Source organism: Dama dama, chromosome 21 (assembly GCF_033118175.1).
Source record: "Dama dama isolate Ldn47 chromosome 21, ASM3311817v1, whole genome shotgun sequence".
Classification (NCBI taxonomy): domain Eukaryota; kingdom Metazoa; phylum Chordata; class Mammalia; order Artiodactyla; family Cervidae; genus Dama; species Dama dama.
In genome coordinates this window covers 33788938-33802441 of record NC_083701.1, presented here as the reverse complement: position 1 = coordinate 33802441, position 13504 = coordinate 33788938, and the positions used below count along the sequence as shown (strand labels likewise).

Sequence of the window (13504 nt, the reverse complement as noted above, 5' to 3'; positions counted from 1 at the left end):
AATTCTGTTTACCACAAGCCCCCCACTGGACACAGCCCAAATGCCCATCAGAGGAAAGTAGATGAACTGCCATACAGTCACACAGTGGGATTACCCTGAGCACTGAAAAAGAGGAGATTATTAATATATGCAGTAACACAAAACGTGGTACTAAAGAATCACGAAAAGTACTTATTGTCTGATTCCCTTTATTTGAGGTTCTAGAAAAAGCTAAACTAATCTGTGATGGCAGAGAGTTAGAGTTGTTGGTGGGGTGAGGGGGTGGGCTCCGGAGCGCTCTGTTGGGTGGTGACCGTGCTGTGTATCTAGACGGGAGTGTCAGCTCCGTAGGTGCTTTCACTGGTGTGAGTGTGTTAGTGGCTCAGTCACGTCTGACGCTTTGCAACCCCATGGACTCTAGCCCGCCAGGCTCCTCTGTCCATGGGATTCTCCAGGCAAGAATACTGGAGTGGGTTACCATTTCCTTCTCCAGGGGTTCTTCCCAACCCAGGCTTTCATTGGTAAGAATGCTTAACTTTATTCTTAACATCTGTTTATTGCACCAAATGTACATTTCACCTTATTACTCTATTGAATTCTTGTTTGACTTCTCGTCAGACTTTTGGTTTAAGAAATTAATCACAATTTTATAAATACTACCATCATGAAACCTTAAAGCTAGAAACAGCTTTACAAACCATCCAGCCTAATTCCCTTGTCAACACTTATGCCCTAGTGAAGAAAAAGGATTAAAATTGATAAACTGGGGTCTGCTGCAGCCACCAGCCTACCCTCAGGAGGGGACTTGACAGTTTCACCTACTTGTGCTTGCCAGCAGAAAACGTGACAGAGGGACAGCTTTGCTAACTGCGATATGTCTTGGAGCGTAAGCACAGAATCTGGATTAAGACATTTTACTTGGAAGTTTTGGCAAGAGACATTTTCTTCCCTTGGTGGTTTTGATCAGTGAATTCTCAGCAGATTTTGCGGTTGCCCATGACTGGCTGAGAAATAATTTGTGAAAACTCCATTGTAGCTGATAAAGGACAACATGGTGATAAAGAGTGCTTGTGACCTCGCCTTAGCTCAAGATAACCAAAGCTTTGATGCTGTTATGAGCAGAAAAAGGACAAATAGGTGGATGGATTTCACAAAACTACCCCCTGTAGTTTTTATGCTGTTCCTTTAAAAAAAGAAGTGTTCTCTCATATCTACTATGGTTAGTTTCCTATAATAACATTAATTTCCTATGATGCCCTGGCTGATTATTGATTTTAGATTTTAAGTGCACAATGAAAATATTTAGGTGGCTGTTAAAGTCTTTATAAATTGTAAAAGTTCTTTGTGCTTTGTCTTTTTTGATGCAGTATCACCAAGTGTGAGCGTTTGAGTGTTTTAGATATATTTTCTTGATTTCTCAGTTTCTCTGCTGGAGTCCGCATGGAAGCTCTGCTCACTGACCCCTGTGTGGGCACCAGAGGCTTGGTGAGGTGTTAGGACTGCGTTCCAGCAGAGTGACCCCGGTCTCTTCCAGTGACTGGAAGAGAGTCAACACCCACTCCATCCTGCTCGGGTTATTTGTGTGTCGAGTGGTTAATTAAATTAAAACTAAAAAGTTTCAGAATTAGAATTATCAAAATTTGGGGCTTCTTAGAAATTACAGAGTTTTTTGTATAGATAACTTTTATGTGGTAATAATTCCTTCTGTCTAGTTGTGTCTATAACAATTTTTGTTTTTTCCTATATTAAAGAGTATACTTTTGGCTTGGTTTACTTACAGATAATGCAGTTTGTGTAAAATGATTTGGTGAGGTGAAAACTGTCTTGATCTCCAGGTACTGAAATAATTCTTCTTTAACATATCTACACACACACACCACCACCACCAAATACTGTCTGATTCCACTTAAACAAGGGGTCTAAAGTGGTTAAATTTCACAGAAACAGAAAGTAGATGATGTGTGCCAGAGCCTGGAGGGAAGAGGAAATGGGAGTTGTTGTTTAATGGGTGCAGTTTCAGTTTTGCAAGATGAAAAAGGTCGGGAGCACTATTGCACAACCGTGTGCATAGGCTTAGCTCTACCAAACTGTACATTCAAAAGTGGTAGCTTTTAATGTTGTGTGTATTTTAGCACAGTGAAAAGTTTAAAAAGGAAAATACCTGCTGTGTTTTCCATTTTTGAGATGAGAAAACCAAGGCAAGAAATAAAACCCAAATAATGTCAAATGGAGCTTCCTCCGTTGCCTTAGTGGGATTCTCTGTCTTATTTTCAGTCTAGGAGCAGCAGCACCCTCTCAGTGGTATGACTTTGCTTCTGGGGCCACTCCTTGGCTCATCTTCCTCTCTGCTTTCCACTTCTCAGCATATTCTTACATTTAAACTCCTTTCCCAAATTGCTTGTCTGATAGATTTAAGAGATTTTTTTTTTTTTTTTAATGGAAACAAAGACAACAGATAATGTCATCCGCCACTGTCTCTTTGCCTAGAACTTCAACCTGTTACCAAGGACATTAAAAAAAAAAAGTGTGGACCAACTACCGTGTGTCAGGCACTGACGTAGTGTTTCCACATGTGTGTTTCAAAAGTTGATCGTTTATCAGAAATCAAACAAATTGGCCAGACTCAGAAGACCTTTTGATTTTTTTTTTTTTTTTTTTATGTTTTAAAGATTGTTTTGGCCATGGTAATATTTTTCTTCGTGGAATAACCTAGAAGATTACATAGGATACATTTCCAATAAGGATACATTCTGATGTTGAGGAAGTGTGCTTACGTGTGTTTTGCTAATACATGAAACTAGTTAAATACCAGTGTTTGGGCAGATATCATGTCTCCCCCAGTGTTCTTGAGGCCAGATGTATCAACTTTATATTACTGGGTCAAAAGTTCTAGAGAACAGGAGCAGACTGGTCTCTTCTGTCCCACTTCATACACTAGAGCGTTCGTGGCCAGCGTGCTGCTTCCTGCTGCACGAAAGACCATGCATCAGAGTGTTTGCATCAAGCAGTTATTTTTAGCAGCAGACCTAGAAATTTTTAGTATTTTCATGTTACGGTAGACATTTTAAATGTATTATGATCATTCCAAGAAGAATAAATAATTTGAGACACGTGTATGTGAGTGCATGTGTGCATTTTGCACATGTGTGTGAGAGAGAGACATCCCCTTAATAACAGGAGGGAGTAGAGGCTTATTCAATCTATTATCATAAAGCTCTGCTAATGTAGCTTCGGAGTCATGTGACCACAGAAAAGGCTATTATCTCAATGAAAAGGAAACTGGTTTTTCGAGCAAGCAATAGAATAGAAGCAGGAAGAATTTTCGAGTGTTCCACCATGCTGGATTGTCAAAGGGGGATCTGTCTGATCAGCAGCTAAAAAAGGATTTGTGAGGCTAGTTTGTCAGCTATCGTTAGAAGCAAGTGATGGAGGAGGTAAGCGGCAGGGTGCTCAGCATGTGCTCAGGTTTACATCAAGGCATAATGTTGGTTTGGGTTAACAGAAAAGATTTGTCTCTGAAGCAGTAAATTAATTGCTAATTGTGAGGTTGTTTTACTTTTTTTTTGTTTGGAAGAGTGATGTATGGTATTTTTATTTACCTCACTGGTGAAAATCAGGACAAGCTGCCGGGCTCTGGTTTGAACGACAGAGGCTGTGGACAATTACAAGGTGTGTTTCACAAGTGCTCTGACCTAACGTTTGGCAGTGTTCTTAGAATTCTGTGTGCCTGTGGATCGGATGTGTGTGTTGTCGAGGGTGAACTGAGCGTGACAACCAGGCAGTGACAGCCTTCTCAGGATCAAGTAGATATAAACGCGATTCAGATCGATTCTTCTGTGGTCCGTTTCTTTTGTGTTTATTTAGCAATTAAAGGTTTCTTGCGGTTTCTTTACAGTGGCCAAATACAGTCTCTTGCTTGTTTTAGGAAATGAATTGGTAAGCATTTTTTAAATTTCCAAAGAAGAATCCAAGGTAAATTTTACTCACTAAGGAATAGATATAAGCTTGCTGTTTGTATCTCTGTTCATTTTTTCCCCCAATATCCTTTTGTAATTTTTTTATCCTTAAAAAAGAGCTTTGCAGTAAATTTGAAATCATCTAAATTTTGGTTAGGTAATAATTTGGAGGCGGGGGTTGAGGCCTCAAATGAGTGATTTATTTTTATACAATACCTAAACTTTCTCTGATTTATTACATCCTTCTGCTACTATATGCAGAAAGCTGAGAGCATTCAGTTAATCTTTGGACCAAGCTTGCCCACTTTTGCTCATGCTAATGCTATTAATTCTCTTAGCAGTCTGTACCCTTTCTCTTAACCTTGGAAGTGTAGTACTTAAAAATCTGAAATTGGTGAAAGATGATCATAAGCTTTATTTGAAAAGGGTTTAACTCTTACAGTATGAATTCCCTAATATGTTTTTCATTTAATTTCTAGACCAGATATACACATCTTTGGGTGTGGGTATGTTTCAAACCACATATATTGTTATATTGTATACATCTCCCTTTTGAAATTGACATTGATGGAGATAAGAACTCTAGTTGGCCATTATGTACTGCATGGACAGTTTACAAAGAATTCATCCTTTTATTATCTTCAAGAAATGATGGTGAGGGCAGTTCAAACATAAATTTTAATGATACGAGATATAGGAGATGCTCTTCCTTATATATATACATATATATATATATATATATCTACAGACTATATTTTAGCACAGTGTAGTTTAATAGACTGTTAATCTTACTAATTTGGGATTTTCTTTTAAAAAATATTGGCACCTTAGTTTAGTCTGCCTACATAAAAAGACAACTTGGTTAAAATAAACAGTTAATTACCTATGGTCTTAATCATTCTGGAATTTGTTTATTTTTTAATTGTAGGACTCTCTGAACATTCTTAGAAGTAGGATATAAGACAATTACATAATGGTTTTAGCCCCACAGTCTCTGGTATCATATATTTAAATTTTTTGAATAATGAACTTTTTATAGCCAGATGATTTGGGCTTTCTTTGTTTTTAATTTTTTTTTTTTTTTTTGGCTTTAATTTTATTTTGCTGCCTTATCTAAAGTCTTTGAAGTGAGCCAAGGATTTTAGAATAGTTCAAGGTGTTTTTATTGAGCACTTAATATTATTACAAGGCATTCTGTGAAACACTATGAGAAACAAAGGCAAATAAGATTCTTAAAGCTTCATTTAAATGGGGTTTGATCTATACTGAAAAGATAACTTACAGCTGTCACTGTGTAATTATCTTACATCTTACAGGAATTATAAATCATTAAGAGGAGTTTTTGTAAAATTTGTTTGGCCAATCAAAGAGCAGAAGTCAATGACTTTTCCCTGAGCAGCTTTGAATGATAGTTTTAACTGGCCTCCATCTGTGCCCATTTATATTTCCTTTGTATCATCACCCCAAAAAAGTCATTTTATTTAAGTTCTCTTGAAACTAGAATAGTTTTGGTTTCAGATCGTGTTGTTTTTCTCCTGGGGCATCAAGTGTCAGTCATTTACAGTTTTAAGGTACATTCATGAAAGGATTAATCTACTGTGTTATCTAAAAATATCATAACTTTTAGAGGTTGGGGAGTGAGAAGAGACCCTGTCTTCCTCTGAGAGTTAAAAGACACATGTTTTGATGTCAGGGTAGTGTCTAAACAAGCCAGATGACTCGCTTGCAGATCCTGCTTAGAATTTCAACCACAATAATTAACCACAAGTATTATAATCAGGTCCAATCTTGTCAGGCTGAGGGGGTTTGCTTCTTGGAGAGATTTTTAATTTGTAGGAAAGATAGGGTAAGAAAGGACGGAATTAAAGGTGATCTTAGTACTCAGTGTTGTAAAACTCAGTGAAACATGTTCTTAGGAGTATTTTTGTTTTTTGCAAAAGTCAAAGTTTGGGACGATTTGGGCAGGATTAAGGCACTAGGCTATAGTTGAGATGCAGTTTAATTCTTTGGGATCCAAAGAGATATAAAATTCATGAAGTGAAAAAACTTGTGCAACAGCTAGCTAATTTTCCAGGGTCCCTGCTAAAGCTTCGTTTAAATGGGGTTCTGTCTGCACTGAAAAGAAACATGTTCATGAAAAATAACTCTGATTCAGAAATCTGCTTTAGAGGAAGGTGAGAGGTGGGGGAGAGTGTTATTAGAGGTTAGCAGAGATTGGCATAAGAAGTGGACTCTGAATTAGCATCAGTCTCGTGGGGTGGGGGGAAGCTCTGAAGCTGTAGGATCTGAAAGACGTGTGTTACATATTTTCTTCCTTAGCTACTTCTTTTTCTTGGCAAATGGAGACCTTGCTGTTTTCAAGGTCTATTACTCACTGCATTGCTATGATGGAGCATTCAGGTATAAAAACCGCAGAGAATCCAAATTAAGATTCTTGTATTCAGACATTGGGAACACCCCTGGAATATAAGCCAGTAACCTAAGATTTGTTGTCAGTTGTTTCACACCCAGGCAAATTCCCTAGAGAGTTCATGTCTGCATAGTGTTCCAGACAAGGATCCCTTATACTTCTTCAGGCTTTAGTAGTGAACAAGCCTATTGATTCCTGTGTCACTCTTTCTCCTCAGTATTTGTGGTGGGAAGTTTTACCTCACAAAATTTTTGAAACTGGATTTTTGCTAAAGAGTGGGAAAGTTAAATAAGGATATAGTGTTGTCATTTCTATTTTGTCTCCATTTCTGAAATGCAAAAATGGCCAATTTCTTTCTTGTACTTAAATCCTCCTGTTGATTCAGCAACTGTTTATTATAAAATTTTGTCAGGGTATTTACTATTACAGGAGAAGAGTAACTGTTCCTCAGGTGGGGAGAGGATTCAGGGGACACTTAGCAGAGAAAGTAAAGGTTGACCTGATTCTTAAAGAGAGAGGGAGACTGATCACCAGGCCCTGGGAGATGTATAGGGCACACTAGGCCTTCACTGCCCAGCATAAGAGCCACTAGCCACAAGCAACTTTTGACCATTTGAAACGTGGCTTATTTTAATTGAGTGCAAGATACACTCACTTTGAAGACAGAGTACCCAAAAAAAAATGTTTGGCTTCCCTGGTGATCGAGTGGCTAAGACTCCATGCTCCCGTTGCAGGGGGCCCTGGTTCAGGAACTAGATCCCACATGCTGCAGCTAAGAGTTCACATGCTGCATCTAAGACCCAGCAGCCAAGTAAACAATAATATTTTTTTTTAAACATAAAATAGCTCCTTAATAATTTTTAGAATACTAATTCCATGTTGAAAAGATTACATGTTTAGGATATTGATTACATATTGAATATAATGTGTTGAAATACATTAATAAATTTTATTTCACCTGTTCCTCTGACTTTCCCGGTGGCTACTAGGTGGTCAGCAGCTCCCAGCATTTTCTGTTGCTGGCGCTGCTCTGAGCCCAGAGGGCGGCAGTGTGCAAGGCATTATGTAGCAATCTTCCTCTGGGCTGAGTCATCTGCGCCAGAACTTAGAGGTACACCAAGAAGCAGAGAGCTGAGGCCTTTCCCAAGCCCATCATTTTCTTATCAATAACCAGATTAGAAGTGATATGAAGTCCACATCCCTTGGTAGGACATTAAAGGCCCTTTCATTACCTGCCCCCTACTGTTCTAGCTGCCTGCCCCAAAGTTCTCCCCTGCTCCCGTGTGCTATCTTTAATACTTTAATATCTTTGATCCTTGTTTTTTGCAGGCATTAACATTCTATGAAGTCAGGGCAGACACTGAATTAGCAAATACCAAGCCATTGCTGCTAGGAGAAATACAGAATTAGGTTCCTGCAGGCCTCTGGTCACAACATTTAGCTCTTTGATCAACATATAGTCTTATTTTGAGTAGATTTATTTTTAAAGACACTTTACTTAATATATGTATTATTGATTCATTAACGTTGGACTGGGCTTCCCTGGTGACTCAGACAGTAAAGAGTCTGCCTGCAATGCAGGAGACCCAAGTTCAATCCCTGGGTCAGGAAGAGCCCCTGGAGAAGGGAATGCCAACCCACTCCAGTATTCTTGCCTAGAGAATCCCATGGGCAGAAGTGCCTGACGGGCTACAGTCCATGAGGTTGCAAAGAGTCGGACACAATTGAGAGACAAACACTCACTTTTTTTTCCCCCACTAACCTTGAACTGTTGGCCACTCATGCCTGAATGGAGCTTGTATATCAGAGTGCGTACTTTTAAACTTGATGTCATTTAATTTTCATACAAACTGATGAAATGAGTATTATTTTGGAATTTTACAGACATTGAAACTGAAGCTCAGAAAGGTTAAGTACCTTTCCCAAGGTTGCAGAGCCAGTAAATGTTGAAAGCAAGAGCCAAGCCAGGTTTTCTCTGACTTTGGAGCCCAGTGAGGGGATGTAGTTCTGGCGTTGTCCATAGGGTGTCTGCCTTGGTTGAGAAGGGATGGAGTTACAGCTTGTGAGCCACAAATTCGCCCCCATTGAAAACTTGCGTGTCTGCTTGATAGCCTAACAATTGAAATCTGGCCTAGCAGAGCACGTGCCACGACTTCCTGGGACAGAAGGTGGAGAACCATTGTGTTTTTGTTGACTGTGGTGACCAACGTGTGCCCTGCCAGCTACATCTGTTTCGCCAGCTCATCAGCCTCATCACGGTCAATGCCCATCTTTCCTCTGCTTCCTCACTAGCTCATACACTGCTCCTTCTCCCATTTTCATCCTCTGGTTTCTTCCTGTGTGTCTTTTCAACTTCTCCCTCTGCCCACAGAACAGCCCTCTCTTACACATCCCACAGATTCTGAGACTCTGTCGGCCTCAGCCCATCACCACTATCCATGTCAGCACAGGACTTTTCCTCACGAGTCACTCTGGTAGCCCGCGGGGCAGCCCGAGTATAGACCAAGTGCCTAGGTAAGTGCCAGGGGAGCCGTGTCTCCTGGCATCGCTGTGGTGTCCTCAGTGTGAGCAGCAGATGACAGCTTCCTAGTGCCGCCCACGGAGGGTCCTTAGGAAGGGCTGTTGGCCTGGATGACTGGATTCAGAACAGAGTACACTGGAGTCTGCTACCGTGTGACTTGACCGAGAAGATCTGTGGAACTTCATGTGCTTTTATGTTCTTCACATTAAAATTAGAAGGCCAATTTAAATCCCCTGACTTTTCTACTCAGTGGTTTGTGAGTTTAGGCTCTCACTTAGATAATAAGCCAAGATACATGAGCAGAGATAACCACTGTTGAGTTATATACAGCTGCCTCTGTCAGGACCGACGTAGAATTTCTATAATGGCTCGTTCCTGAGGCCGCTTCTGGCCTTCCTGATCTGATCTCCTGTCATCTCCAGATTATTTCAACTGCCAGGTAACCTCATGACAGTTGAAATTAGATTCTGGAGCATAATTTTCTAATGTACTTGCTTATACATGTTACCAGGGCACCTAGGATTAAGAAGGGGGAAAGACAAAGTAACAGATATAAGTGGGAAGTTGTTTCTTGTACAAGGGTTACTATGAGCCAAATGTTCCAAAGAAAGAGAAGTCGACCCAGTTATTGCCAGACACCAAGAACCGATGTTTCACTGGTATGGAGATGAGTGGGGGGCACAGTTGAGTTTCTGGGTGCCTGATACTGTCCTCAACATCTAAGCCACCCGAGTTCGGTATAATTTTGTGCTTCAGATAAGTAATGCACTGTATTCCCTCTTGGTCACAGTCAGAACCTGGAGGTTGTGGGACCAGGCTGTGGACTGGAAATGATGCACAGATAAACAAATAGTGACATGAAAACTCAAAAGGAAATTCAGGGAAGGGAAAGCACGTGCTTCCTTGGTAATGCTTCAAGGAGAGAATGAAAAATCTGCTATGCTCATGTCGTAACATTGTAAGGTCATGGCTTTTGGTTCCTGTGTTCACACTGGAAGGTGAGCAGTTAAGTATATGTGGGAATGTCAATCTTACCTGGCAATGCTGGTGTCAGCTGTCTGCCCCTCCCTGATGTTATAGCCAAAGGTCCCCAGTGTTGGACTTTACACTCCAAGAAACTCAAGGAACTTCAAGGATGATATGTTCATTTTTTTCTAATATTTTAACTAGACTGTTTTCTTGTGCCATCATAGAATAGGATTTATTCATCAGAACTTGGTTTGATGCCTAGTGGCATAACTTAAAAACTCTGAGACTTTGGACAAGTAAGTTAACATCTTTGAATCTGTTTTTTTCCTCTGTAAAGCGGGGAGCAGTATCAGAATTAAATAAAATAATGTAGTATCCACCACTTAATTACCAAATCTAAGATTTCTCTTTTCTGTGAAATAGCCCTTCAATACACTTAGTGTGTTTTCCTACCTTTGTATGTTTCATCTCCCCAAGTAGTTTATCCACGTGTTCAGTTCAGTTCAGTCGCTCAGTTGTGTGTCTGACTCTTTGCAAACCCATGTACCCACAGCACACCAGGCCTCCCTGTCCATCACCAACTCCCGGAGTCCACCCAAACCCATGTCCATTGTGTCGGTGATGCCATCCAACCATCTCATCTTCCGTCATCCCCTTCTCCTCCTGCCCTCAATCTTGCACAGCATCAGGGTCTTTGCAAATGAGTCAGCTCTTCGCATGAGGTGGCCAAAGGATTGGAGTTTCAGCTTCAACATCAGTCCTTCCAATGAACACCCAGGACTGATCTCCTTTAGGATGGATTGGTAGGATCTCCCTGCAGTCCTTGCAGATTCTCAAGAGTCTTCTCCAACACCACAGTTCAAAAGCATCAATTCTTTGGCACTCAGCTTTCTTTATAGTCCAGCTCTCACATCCATACATGACCACTGGAAAAACCATAGCTTTGACTAGACGGACCTTTGTTGACAAAGTAATGTCTCTGCCTTTTAATATGCTGTCTAGGTTGGTCATAACTTTCCTTCCAAGGAGTAAGCATCTTTTAATTTCATGGCTGCAGTCACCATCTGCAGTGATATTGGAGCCCAGGAAAATAAAGTCAGCCACTGTTTCCCCATCTGTTTGCCATCAAGTAATGGAACCGGATACCATACACATGTATCCACGTATACACACACAAATAAACAGACACACACACAGCCCCATGCATATCCCTGCTTATTTAAATAAGTCCTTGGTTAATGTCTGTTCGTTGACTAAATTCTCTAGCGTCTATTATCTCTATGTTCTGGAGCAACACAGCATTGCAGGTTTCTGTCCAAATTAACAGTTTCTGATTTTGCTTTTGTTCTTGCAGTTTAAATGTAAATTTGTTATTTTTAGCTTCCAGTCATTTGGTTAATTCATATTAAACTGGTAGTCAGCTGAAATCCCCTGACTATTATCACCTAAGTGACCATCATCTTAGTTTCCCCTATTTAAAACATCATACAGTTGTTTTTTGTCTGTTTCAGTCTCATTGTAAGTGTCTACCTTTGTCTTTGTCGGTAATCGCTATGCTGGTTATGAAGATTGTGTAGTAAAATGCTAAAGTTTTTTTACTTTTGAAAAGCTAGAAAACTGTTAAGATTATAGCTTAAAAAATTAACAGAAAAATCCTGGAAGGAAATACCTACTTAAGAAGGTGACACATAAACAGATAAAAAGACCTGTGTCTCTGCTAGGGGATGGAAGGAGACGGAGTGATAGAGGCAGAGGGCAGGCTCTGGAGTTTCTTCTACCACCTGTTGGCGGTATTTGGCTTTGGACACATTTGATTTTTCTGTACTTAGGGACATCATAATAATAATGACTTCATGGGGCTTTTATGAAGATCAAATATAATACGAATATAGCACAGTAAATGATGTTCCCTATTTTGATGAAATAGCTTCAGACTCTATAGCAGTTTGTAAAGCAGTTTATTCCGTGAACATTAATTTGTGTGTCAGGCATATGGGTCTGTTATAAAAAGATGAAACCTACTTAGTTTCTACCTTTCAGAAGCTTAAAATTTGCTAAGGCAAAAGACATAAATAATTAAGATATATGTGGTTAATGGTATAGTTTTATATGTAGGCTATTAGAAGATAGGCCTGGTGAACTGCAGTCCATTGCAAAAGAGTTGGACATGACTTAGCAACTAAAACCCATTAGAAGATAGAAGGGAATTTAATCTTAGGGAGAGGGTCATCTGAGCTAGATTTGAGGTAGAAGCTTTGAGAAGTGAAGGCTGGAAAGAAAGATTTGGGAACCCTTGGGAATAGGTGATACCATCCAGGAAAGTATGAAGCAGCAGTTTTTAACCCTGTTTGAATATTTACATTGATTGGAGAGCTTTTAAACAAAATACTGATGGTGTCCTGGTCGTGTATGTGTGTGTGTCTGTGTGTATACAAACATGGTTTTCTTTTTTTTTTTAATTACAGGAAGATAAGCATAACTAAAATCTACATTTTAAAAATAGTTAAGTGGCACTGACCACCCCTTCACATTCCTATGCACCTGTCATTACTATGTATCTCCAGGACTTTTTCATCATCCTAAACAGAAACTTTCATCCTGTTCAACAATAAGTACTCACCCTTCCTCCCACAAGGTCCAGGTAACGACAGTTCTACTTTCTGTTTCTGCAAAATTGGCTATTCTGGGTTCTTCATATGAGTAGAATCATAATATGTGGCCTTTTGCGTCTGATTTCTTTCACTCAGCATCGGGTTTTCATGGTTCACCCATTGTTGTAGCATATAACAGTATTTCCTCCCTTTTTAAGGCTAAATAGTATTCTGTTGTATGTATACACACATTTGGTTCATTCATGTGTGATGAATGTCTCCACCCTTTGGCTGTTGTGAATAAGGCTAGTAAAGTAATGCTCAAAATTCTCCAAGCCAGGCTTCAACAGTACGTGAACTGTGAACTTCCAGATGTTCAAGCTGGATTTAGAAAGGCAGAGGAATCAGAGATCAAATTGCCAACATCCATTGGATCATCGAAAAAGCAAGAGAGTTCCAGAAAAACATATACTTCTCCTTTATTTACTATGCCAAAGCCTTTGACTGTGTGGATCACAACAAACTGTGGAAAATTCTTAAAGAGGTGGGAATACCAGACCACCTGACCTGCCTGTTGAGAAATCTGTATGCAGGTCAGGAAGCAACAGTTAGAAATGGACATGGAACAACAGACTAGTTCCAAATAGGGAAAGGAGTACATCAAGGCTGTGCCCTGCTTGTTTAACTTATATGCAGAGTACATCATGAGAAACGCTGGGCTGGATGAAGCACAAGCTGGAATCAAGATTGCCGGGAGAAGTGTCAATAACCTCAGATGTGCAGATGACACCACCCTTATGGCAGAAAGCAAATACGAACTAAAGAGCCTCTTGATGAAAGTGAAAGAGGAGTGTGAAAAAGTTGGCTTAAAAACTCAACATTCAGAAAACTAAGATCATGGCATCTGGTCCCATCACTTCATGGCAAATAGATGGGGAAACAGTGGAAACTGTGACAGACTTTAAGGGCTCCAAAATCACTGCAGATGGTGACTGCAGCCATGAAATTAAAAGAGGCTTGCTCCTTGGAAGAAAAGTTATGACCAACCTACATAGCTTATTAAAAAGCAGAAACATTA

The 13504-nt window shown here is 39.9% G+C and overlaps 1 protein-coding gene across 10 annotated transcripts in view; it reads left to right on the top strand.

The window, feature by feature from the left end:
* NCOA2 (nuclear receptor coactivator 2) overlaps nucleotides 1-13504 on the top strand; it is a 283865-nt gene that overhangs the window by 151321 nt on the left and 119040 nt on the right. For 2 of the 10 annotated variants that reach the window (XM_061123458.1, XM_061123462.1), the window contains exon 3: nucleotides 12301-12476. The exons of 7 other annotated variants lie outside the window; for them this stretch is intronic. The gene's annotated coding sequence lies outside the window, so the exon portion shown is untranslated. Of the gene's footprint in view, nucleotides 1-3240; nucleotides 3414-12300; nucleotides 12477-13504 lie in introns of those variants that run through there. One more of the 10 variants, XM_061123464.1, reaches the window with a different exon arrangement.